This window comes from Zonotrichia albicollis, chromosome 17, assembly GCF_047830755.1.
Source record: "Zonotrichia albicollis isolate bZonAlb1 chromosome 17, bZonAlb1.hap1, whole genome shotgun sequence".
Classification (NCBI taxonomy): domain Eukaryota; kingdom Metazoa; phylum Chordata; class Aves; order Passeriformes; family Passerellidae; genus Zonotrichia; species Zonotrichia albicollis.
The window spans coordinates 1,620,535-1,632,020 of NC_133835.1; positions in this window are offsets into that span (position 1 = coordinate 1,620,535).

Sequence of the window (11,486 nt, forward strand, 5' to 3'; positions counted from 1 at the left end):
AAAAAGCACTATGGGAGTGCTGGCATCCACCTGGAAAGCCATCAGGGACGGTCAGGAGGACGTTTCTCATCAAGAAGGGCTGCTGCTGCTCAGCATTTGCTCCTGGGAGGCTTTGCCTCAGACCCCGGGTCCCCTTGAAACAATGAACCTTTTATATTCCACAGTTTGATGCTTGGAAGGAGGGCACAGGACTCTGAGGGTTCCCCAGGAAGTTCATTTGCACACTTGGCCCTGGCTGGCTCCTGCACCAGGAGGGTTTAGGTGGTCAGACCGCAGCGTCTGTGGCAGGGCAAGGAGCGGGGAGTGCAATAAAATGGCCTCAGGCCACCCTGATGCAGGTGACAGCCCCCTGAGTGCCCCTCTGGCACTGCACTGCTCCACCAACCCCTGGTGGGTCACAATTCACACCACGGAGGGAAAGCCTGGCAGCACCAGGAGGAGCAGGAGAAGCATCTCCTGCTCATGTGAGAACAAACTCTGCTCTGCAGCAGCTCAGGCTGGGCCAGGGGTGGCTGCAGAGCCACCTGCCCCAGTACCATGGCTCTGGGGACATCCTGGGGGGGACAGGCACCCCTCAGAGCCCCTCCTGGGCCTCAGGGGCTTATCGAAAAGCGACACAGGGATTTTACAAGGGCAATGGCTTCAGATGGAAACTGAGTAGGTTTAGATACGATACTGGGATGGAATTGTTCCCTGTGAGGGTGGGCAGGCCCTGGCACAGGGTGCCCAGGGCAGCTGGGGCTGCCCCTGCATCCCTGGCAGTGCCCCAGGCCAGGCTGGCTGGGGTTTGGAGCACCCTGGGACAGTGGGAGGTGTCCCTGCCATGGCAGGGTGGCCTGGGATGGTCTCCAGGGTCCCCTCCAGCCCAGCTGGGCTCTGGGGCCGTGTCTGTGTGTCGGTGTGTCTGTGTGTCCGTGCCCAGCCCAGTGCCCCTGGCAGCGGCTGCAACGCTGTGTGGGCTCCAGGCTCTGTGCAGGGGCTGCCACCCTCCCAGGGAGGGAAGGGTGACCTTGGCCTAGATTTTAAAGGCCACTTCTCATCTCCAGCAAGCAGCCAAAGGAGGGCAGCAGCAGGGAGGAGAGGATGAGGATGCAGCGAGGCACGGCAGGGCTGGCATGGCAGGGCTGGCAAGGGCTGCCCCAGCCCTGCTCCCCCCCTGCCCTGAGCACAGCCCGGGGGACAGGGGGTGCCCAGGGTGGGACAGCCCTGGGTGGGGGTGACCGTGTTCACAGGGGTCTGAGGATGAGGGGAGAGATGAGGATCTGACTCCATGTTTCAAAAAGCTTGATTTATTATTCTATGATATATTTTATATTAAAACTATACTAAAAGAATAGAAGAAAGGATTTCATCACCTAAAAGAATAGAAGAAAGGATTTCATCAGAAGGCTGGCTAAGAATAGAAAAAGAAAGAATGATAACAAAGGCTTGTGTCTCAGACAGCGAGTCCAAGCCAGCTGACTGTGATTGGCCATTAATTAGAAACAAGCACATGAGACCAATCACAGATGCACCTGTTGCATTCCACAGTAGCAGATAATCATTGTTCACATTTTGTTCCTGAGGTTTCTCATCTTCTCAGGAGAAAAAATCCTAAGGAAAGGATTTTTCAGAAAATACCACGGCTACAGGTGGGGGTCCCTGAGCTGCTCCCACCAGGGTTGGTGCAGCTCCCCCAGCACAGCAGCCACAGCCTCTGACCTGGCCCTTCCCTGGCTCTCAGCCCCTGGGAGATCCAAACCCTGCCAGGAATGTAAAGCAGGATCCCAGCACATCCCACAGACATCCTGCACAGTGACCATCCTTATTTCTTCAGGGAAAGGTAGGAATTCTCTGCAGGGGACCCCAGCAGCGCCATCACACTCCAGATGTGTCCCCCAGCCTGTTCAGAACCTCAGGACATCAATGGAGAAGCCTAAGTCAGCTTTGGCAGGGCAGAAGTGATGGTGGCACACAGACACCTCCCTTGGGGGTACCAAGGGCCCTCCATGGCCTGTCCTGTCCCTGTGGGCAGCCCTGGCCCAGGGGGAGCAGGCATTGTCCTTGTCCCTGTCTGTCCAGGCCCCTCCATGGCCTGTCCTGTCCCTGTGGGCAGCCCTGGCCCAGGGGGAGCAGGCATTGTCCTTGTCCCTGTCTGTCCAGGCCTGTCTGTCCCATCTGCTGGGGACGTCAGCTCCTCCAGGCATCTTGTGCTGCAGCTGGGAGCTCTCACTTCCCCTCTGGAAAGCACCTCAGAGATATTCTTCAGCATTTTGCTGCTTCAGGGCTTTAATGACAAGTGCAGGGCTTGGTTGGCAGGAGCTGGAGCTCCCCTCCTCCCTGGGAAGCATTAGCAGAGGAAAGGAAAGCTGCATGAGGGGCTGATGGCCTCCATGAGGGGCTGCAGGAGGGGCTGATGGCTTCCATGAGGGGCTGCGTGAGGGGCTGATGGCCTCCATGAGGGGCTGCGTGAGGGGCTGATGGCCTCCATGAGGGGCTGCATGAGGGGCTAATGGCTTCCATGAGGGGCTGCAGGAGGGGCTGATGGCCTCCATGAGGGGCTGCATGAAGGGCTGATGGCCTCCATGAGGGGCTGTGTGAGGGGCTGATGGCTTCCATGAGGGGCTGATGGCCTCCATGAGGGGCTGCGTGAGGGGCTGATGGCTTCCATGAGGGGCTGCGTGAGGGGCTGCTGGCCTCCACGAGGGGCTGCGTGAGGGGCTGGTGGCCTCCATGAGGGGCTGCGTGAGGGGCTGATGGCCTCCATGCAGTCTCCATGTTCTGGGAGTAAGGATTGCTCAAGTGCAGCCATTAGGGAGGAAAGCAGGCCCTGCCTCCCAGCCCTAAAATTGGAAGGCTTGCTCTGGTTAAACAATTCAAGAATTCCTAGGAAAAAATGGCTGAGGTGTCTGCAGAGGAAAGGACAGGGAAGGTCAGAGCAGGGGTGCCAAGGGGACACAATTGTGTCCTTGAATCCAGAGGCAAAGCCTTGCTCTGCACACAGGGTTCTGCTAAACCCAGCCTGGGGCTCTGCAGGGCTCTGCCTGCCCAGTGTGCAGGTGTGACGCAACATGGCACTGCCAGCCTGGGATGGCACTGCCCTCATCCCCCAGTGCCTCCCTGCCAGCCCCTCACAGAGCCCAGGGTGCCACAATAGGTGCCATGGTGGGTGCCACCTGTCCCTGCTGGGGGCCCCCAGCCCTGGGGATGAGGTTGTGAAAAACACCAATCACTTGTTTTTAAAATTTTGATGAGAATAAAATTGTTATAAAAATAGCAATATAATTAGAATAATAATAATTTGGACAGTTTGGATTAGGACAATACAAATATGAGACAATACAAACAAAGAGTTATGGATAATCCGGGTACCTCTTTCTGGGCAAAATAAGCCTGAAAAAGGACCCCTATTAAGAGAGGATTAACCCTTAAAAACAATAACCTGTTGCATATTCATACACCTCATATATGATGCATAAATTCCATTCAAACACAGGATTCTGTCTGGGAAGTCCCAGCTTCTTTCTCTGAATCCTGACAGCATCTTCAGGGCGGAGCAAGGCAGGAAGAAGTTCATTTCTTCTGATAATGGGGCAATAAATTCTCTTTCTCTGAAAGATTCAGGTGTCCTGCGGCTGCTATCTCACTGTGAGTCTTTTCTTTAAAACATATCTTACATAGCATAGTTTCTATTCTAACATTATGTTTTAACTTAAAACTAACATACTGCTTAAGAGAATTAATCCAGCATAACTTTCTAACATAACACATATAATATTCATTTTAATATTTGCAAGAAGCCAATCATAAAATACCCATTTTCCACAAGGGGGATGTTTGGGAATGTTCCCCACATTCCTGGCTCTGCTCTCAGGTGCAGCAGGGGCTCAGCCCCTGAGGCTGCGGCTGCTCAGAGCTCCAGGCTCCCTGGAGATGCTCTCAGATGGTTTTGCCTCCAACAGTGGGCACAATTTGAAGTAAAAAAGGGGATTATTATATAATATATAAAATTATTATATAAATAATATAAAATTATTATATTATATTATAATATTATATATAGTGATATATATTATACTATATTATAGTTTTATGAGTTGTGAGTTTCATAGTATTGTATTCTAATAAGGTAAAAATGGAGATGTATCTTTTTTTATAAGGTTCTTGAAGGGTAAATTGTTTAATTAAGAAATTATATTTAAATTATTTTTACTTTTAACTTAATAACTAATTATTTGTGTTCTGTAATGTGGATTCTTTATTTAATTATATAATACTAAAACTTCTGAAGAAGAAGGTGAAGAAGAAGAAGGATTAGTTTTTATCTTAAAACTTCTATTTTGTTTTATATATATTATTATATTTTAAAACTTTAAACTTTACATTTTCTATTATGTGATATTATACACTTTTAATTTAAAAAAATTTATTTAAAAAATGCCCCAGTGGCGCCTGGAAGGAAACAAGGGGAGGAAAGGAGGGGAGGGAAGGAGCCTGCAGCAGCCCCAGGGGCACTCCTGGTGCTCATTGTCTGCCTGGGTCAGTTCTGCACCCTGGGCATTTGTGTGTGGCATCCCCAGCCCTGCTGCTCCTGACAGCCAACATCCCTGGGCACCGGGGGCACGGAGGGCACAGGGGGCACGGGGGGCACCAGTAACCTGCTGGCACAGCCAGGGCTGCACACCCAATGGTTTTATTGTACTGAAAGTACAAACCTCAAAGCAGACATGGAAACAGTCCGGCCTGGGCAGCCAAGCCCTGCTGCAGTGGTGAGCAGAGAGTGACAGGAGGGACAGCAGCCCTGTCACCTCCCTGCAGTGGGACAGAGGAGCCAAAGGGAGGGACCCTCTGCCGTGGGACACAGAATGCTCTGGGCTGGGAGAGACCTCCAGGATCACTCGTTCCACCCCTGCCATGGCAGGGACACGTGGCACCGCCCCAGGCTGCTCCCAGCCCTGCCCAGCCTGGCCTGGGCACTGCCAGGAAGGGGCAGCCCCATGGGCACCTGTGCCAGGCCTAGAGCTGGTGCAGAGCTCCAGAAGCTTCAGCTTCTCCATGTTTTGCTCCTCTGGAATGTGATTTGGAGAATTATTTAGCAACATGTGAATTGTTTTTAAGTAATGGCCAATCACAGCCAGCTGTGTCAGACTCTGAGTCTGTCCCAGGTTTTTATTATCATTGCTTTCTAGTCTTCTGATGTCTCCTTTCTCTTTCTTTAGTATAGTTGTATGATATGATATGATATGATTGATATGATATGATATGATATGATATGATTAATATAATTAATATATCAACCTTCTGAGAACTTGGAGTCAATTCTCATCTCTCACCTCGTCCTAGGGACCATCACAACACCACAACACTCTCTGATTTCTCAGTCTCAGCAGTGCCTGAGGTGCCTGAGACACAGGCACACCCCAAAATCCCCCTGTGCCCTCCAGAGCCCCGGGGTCACTGCAGAGCAGCAGCAGGGACACTGGCACATGGGACACTGGCACACACACAAGACACTGGCATACACAGTACACTGGCACACACAAGACACTGGCTCATGGGGGACACTGGCACACACATGGGACACTGGCATACACAGTACACTGGCACACACAGGACACTGGCACATGGGGGACACTGGTACACACAGGGGACATTGGCACACATGGGGGACACTGGCACACACATGGGACATTGGCACACGCAGGGGACACACACACAGGACACTGATACACACAGGGGATACTGGCACACACGAGACACTGGCACACATGGGGGACACTGGCACACACAGGACACTGGCACACACAGGGGACACTGGCACACACAAAGGACACTGGCACACACAGGACACTGACACACACAGCACTGGCACACACAGGGGACAATGGCACACACCGGTCACTGTCACACATGGTACACTGGCACACACAGGGCACTGGCACACACACACGGGACACTGGCACACACAAGACACTGGGACACAGAGGGCACTGGCACATGGGGGACACTGTCACACATGGGGGACACTGTCACACATGGGACACTGTCACACATGGGACACTGGCACACACGGGGCACTGGCACACACACAGGACACTGGCACACACACAGGGCACTGGCACACACAGGACACTGGCACAGCACACACACGGGACACTGGCACACATGGGACACTGGCACACATCGGACGCTGGCACACATGGGACACTGGTACACACACAGGACACTGGCACACACAAGACACTGGCACACACGGGATCCCCGAGGGGACACAGACAGGCTGACAGCCCTGAGGGCACTGTCCAGGCCAGCTGTGTTCCCTGGCCAGGTGTGGCCATGGCAGCTCCCCTGCAGGCCCCGCGGGTCCCCTGCTGTCCCTGCAGCCCGGGGACACAGGGACACAGAGGCCTGGTGACGGCCGTGCTGCCCCAGCCCTGCCCACGGTCCCCAGAGCAGGAATGAGTCAGTGCTCCAGGGCCGCTCCTGCACCGTGTGGGTGGAGCAGAGCTGCAATTTCTTCCCCAGGAGGTGACACTCCTTGCAAAGGCTCTGTGTTTATTTCTCCTTTTGGAGCTCAGCAATCGCTGACTCGCCGACTCCCCCGCAGCCAGGGCTGCCACGCGTGGGCAGGGGACACTCAGAGCCTGCAGAGTGCCAGGCTGGCACCACAGCACAGCCACACATGGGCAGGGACACTCCCAGTCTACAGAGTGCCAGGCTGGCACCACGGCACAGCCACACATGGGCAGGGGACACTCAGAGCCTGCAGAGTGCCAGGCTGGCACCATGGCACAGCCACACATGGGCAGGGACACTCCCAGCCTGCAGAGTGCCAGGCTGGCACCATGGCACAGCCACAGGCTGCCCTGGGACCCGTGTGACACTGAGGGGTCAGGAAGTGAGCAGCAGCTTCACTGCTGGGCCCAGGACACCTGCAGCCCCACGGGCACCCCTGTCCCGAGCGGGACACCGGGGTGTGGCACCCGGCAGTCAGACACAGCCTGCCTGGGGCACTGCTGGGACAGAGGCAGGAGGAGCTGGGAGGATGCTGGAAGGAGCCTCAGGGCTCCTCCTGGCTCGGTGACACTGTGCAAGCTGAAATGGTGTCACCCCTTGTCCCCAGAGACATGCAGGTGTAACTCAGTGCCAGCTGCAGACAAACAGAGCCTTCAGTGCTGGGGACAGTCCACCACACCTCCCAGGTGTAAGAGCCAAAATGAGGGATGTGAGACTCCAGGAGCTCTACAAAATGCAGTTTATGGCATCCAAAATGCAGTTTATTGTATCCAAAATGCAGTTTATTCCATCCAAGAGGTTACAGCAGTCCAGGGTTGTAGGTGACAGAGCTGTGCCTACATCTGTCAGCTCCAGCTGCAGGCAGGCCTGGAGACCCTTTGGTTTTGGTTACATTGCATTATTACCTTTCCTTTGCTGAGCATCTTAATACAGCAGAACCAATCTATACCATAACTATTATCTATAGCTTATCATAACTACTGTAATTACCATATTCTTGTTACAATTCTCCAATCACTATAAGTCAGTACATTACAGTTTAAGGTAGAAGTTGTTTTTCAGTTTTCTTGCAGTAGAAAATTCTTTTTTCTACTTGCCACATTTACTGACTTGTTTGCCTGTACTGTCTTTCTGCTTGGTGAAAACATCTTGTTTGAGGTGGGTTTATCCTTTGCTCTAAGCCATAAAAACCCCTTCTAACTAACACACCTTTGCCTCCTTGCTTATCCAGTAAGACTGGCTCAGCAATTCTTCTCTTCTATATCAAAACTTTCTTCCATCTCTACAACTCTATTTCTTCTTCAGATTCTGCATTCAATAATCTCTCTGCTAAGCACACATATCTGTCCGACTTTCTTGTCAAACTTTCATCCTTCCCAACACCCAGGCACAGCTGCAAGGTCCCTGCTCTGAGCAGAGCCCTGGGGCTGCTGGTGGCCCTGCAGGACCCCTGTCCCAGCCCTGTCCCATCCCTGTCCTAGCCCCGTCCCAGCCATGTCCCAGCCCTGTCCCTGTCCCAGCCCTGTCCCAGCCATGTCCCAGCCCCATCCCAGCCCTGTCCCTGTCCCAGCCCTGCCGGGGTGGCCCCACCTCTCCCAGCTCAGCAGCTCGGGCTCCTGCCCTGCCTGGCCCCGGGGCTCAGGGAAATGAGGGAGCAGCTGAAGGGCTGTGAATGGGGAAGCATTCCTTTAATCTTCATTCCTTTAATAGTTTCATTGCTTTAATTTTCTTTATTACAGCTCTCAGATTAGTCTGTGGTTCAACCTCCGGGTGATGATCCTATATCCAGAATCTGATGCTCGTTCTCAGCAAAGGAGTTGATTTATCCACGCTGATTCGTGCTCCTGGTCCTTGAAGGAAATTGCACACAGAGTGGTTAATTGTGTTAAGGTGAGGGGTGTTTGGGTGACAGAGGAGGAGCTCATCCGCATCAGCAAAAGTCCCAACATGGAAGGGGCTGCTGCTGATTTCAGCTGTGAGGGCAGGAGAGAAGGGATGAAGGAGAAAAGGGCTGGGAGAGACTCCCATTGCAGCTTTCCTAAAATAGCAGAGGCATTCTCTGTCAGATATAGCAAGCCTGCTCCCACCAGCTGGGTTAATAGGAACATGATAAAAAGCCTGAGATAAGTCCAAAGAAATCCTGGGCATCCCCGTGGGCAATATCCCACAAAGTGTGGTGAGATTTGGGGCCCAATATTTTGGAAACAGCATGGAGTTCTTTCCTCTGGAAAGCTGACAGAAATCCACCGCAAGCTGGGATGAGACAGGCTGTCCTTTGGGGAGGGTTCAGGGCTGGGGACAGCACCCAGCACAGCTCACATTCAAATATCAGAGCTGCCTTCAGTCAGCATCACCAGAGCTCTGGGCTCCTCTGGGAGCAGCTTCAGGCGCTGCTGGGAGAGACAGAAAATCCACCAGACATTGTCCAGGCAGGATGGAAGGAAAGCAGGAGCACTCCAGGAAAGATCACCGGAAGGAAAAGCTGCTCCTGTTGTCCTCTCCTTGAGCTCTCCTTGCTGAAGGGCTGAAGTGTTCCCAGCCCATGGCCAGCACTGCCTGAGGCCCTGCTGCCCACAGGAGGGCACAGGGCGGCAGCAGTGCCCCCATGTCCTGCCAGGAGGTGCCCCCAGGGCAGCCTGCACCCCCCAGACCCAGCCTGTGGCACTGCTGGGCTGCCCCTGCCCTGCACCCAATTCCTGCCCAGCACAGAGGCACTGCAGGGAGCAGGAGGTGTCTCCTGGTGTTCCAGATTGCAATGCAAGATGTTTTCCATTCCCATCTGTATGGCAGATTATCTTTGCCAAGTGGGCAGTTTGCCTTATCTCTCTCTCTGAGTGACCACAATCACACCTCCCTCGGGAGGGGACATTGCTGATAACAGCTATTGAATGTCCCTGCATGGCTGATAAGAACTGCAGCATCCCATTGGGAGATGTGAGCCCAGAGGGAGGAGCCAAGCATTCCTACCCAGATATAATCCAGAAGTTTTTTCAAACACCAGCATGGCTTTCTCCACGGGATTCCCCAGAGGAACAGCAGCTGCGTCTCCTTACACTGGATCTTCAGAGGAAGAATCCATCCTTCTCTACAGGATCCCTGCTCCAGCAGAACCACTCCTGACACTGCAGGAGGGCTGAGCCACAATTCCAATGGGACTGCCACCAACACCCTGACCCACAGGGTGTCAGGTTGGGTTCTGACTCTCAGTGTTGTTCTAGTGAACTGCATTGTTTATTTAATCCTTTTATTTTTTTTCCTTTCCCTATTAAAGAACTGTTATTTCCTGCTCCTATATTTTTGCCTGAGAGCCCCTTAATTTAAAATGTATAGCAATTGGGAGGGGTGGGGAGGGTTTACATTCTCCATTTCAGGGGAGGCTCCTGCCTTCCTTAGCACGCACCTGTCATGCCAAACGAAGACACCTGGGCAGGGTCACTCCTTACCCAAGTGTCACTCCTGCTCACAGCACAACCAGCTGGCACAGGGATGTCCCTGTGGCTCTGCCCCAGCCCTGGCAGGGCTCCCAGCCCCCTCACTCTGTGTGCTCTCCCCATCATCTCCCACCAGCACATTTCTCATCCCCCATGTGGAGCTGGTGCCTCCCCTGGCTCCTGGCCCTTCTGCAGGGACCTTTCCCTGGCTGCTCCCAGCCCTGGTGCTGAGCCTGTCACAGCACATCCCAGGGGGAAGAGCTGTGGGGTTGGAGGCAGAGGTTCCCTTTTTCAGCCCTGTCAGGTTTTGCTGTCCTTCCTCATGCCAGACACCCCTGTCTGACCTCTCCCAGATCCCACTGCCCACCCAGGTCCCCATCCCACCTCACCCCCTCACACATCCCCCAAAACTGCCTTCCTTGTGTCTTCTTGCTAAATCCAAGCATCTGCATTCCTCAAACCTCCTCCAGCCCACTCCTGCCCCATGTCCTGGTACCACCATCCCCATCTGGGAAGGTCTCCAGAGACTGCTCTGCTCCCCAGAACTGCAGGGGCTCTGCTCTCCTGGAGACCCCACTGGGTGTTTCCTTGGCTGCTGGTGTCACACAGGGCTGGGAGGGAGCAGAACACCTGCAGCACCTCCTCAGGCAGCCCTGGTGCCTCTGGTGCTCAGCACTCCCCACACTGACCCCACAGTGAGCCAGGTCTGAGTGTGCCGCCATCCCTGCCCTGGCCTCCATGGGCTCTCCAGGGCAAAGGGCCCTTGCAGGGATGCTGTGGCACCAAGCTGGTCACACATCTGTGCCCCATCTCACAGGACTCACCAGGAGTGTGCTGGGGCCAGGTCTCTGCAGCCACCATGCCACTGTCACATTTTCTGGACAAATCCCCTTGCCCAGGATTCTTGTCTTGGGAAGCTGAGAAGCCTCAAAGAAAAATGAAAACAATATTTTCTCACTTGCTTCTCCTGTGTTTTGCCTCTTTGGAATGTGTTTGGAGATTGTTTACCCACAGGTGATTATTTCATTGGTTTCATATGAGTTGTTTTCACTCTTTGGCCAATCAGGGCCAAGCTGTGTCAGGACTCTGGAAAAATTAATGAGCTTTCATTGTTATTTTTTAGCTTTCTGTAAGTATCCTTTCTGTATTCTTTAGTATAGTTTAGTATAGTGTTCTTTAATATAATATAGTGCCTTAAAATAATAAATTAGTCTTCTGAGAACATGGAGTCAGATTCATCATTCCACACTTTGGGAACCCTGCAAATCCAACAGCACCACACCAGCAGGGCCAGTGGATGGGGACAAGTACCTTGGACAGCCTCCACCTCATTCCTGTTCCCTTGGGGAGGCAGCCAGGCCGGTGGGAGAAAAATGATCCTCACTTCCAAGAGCTTAAAAGGTTTATTAAAATCTAATCAAAAATCACAACAGAAGATTGAATGGAGAAAATATTACAGTGCCAGGAGCAGAGGATCTTTCCCAGCATGTGCTCACTCACACAATGGAGGTTTTGCATTTTAACCCTTTAGCTCCTCCAAAAGCTCTGTCCATCGACTCC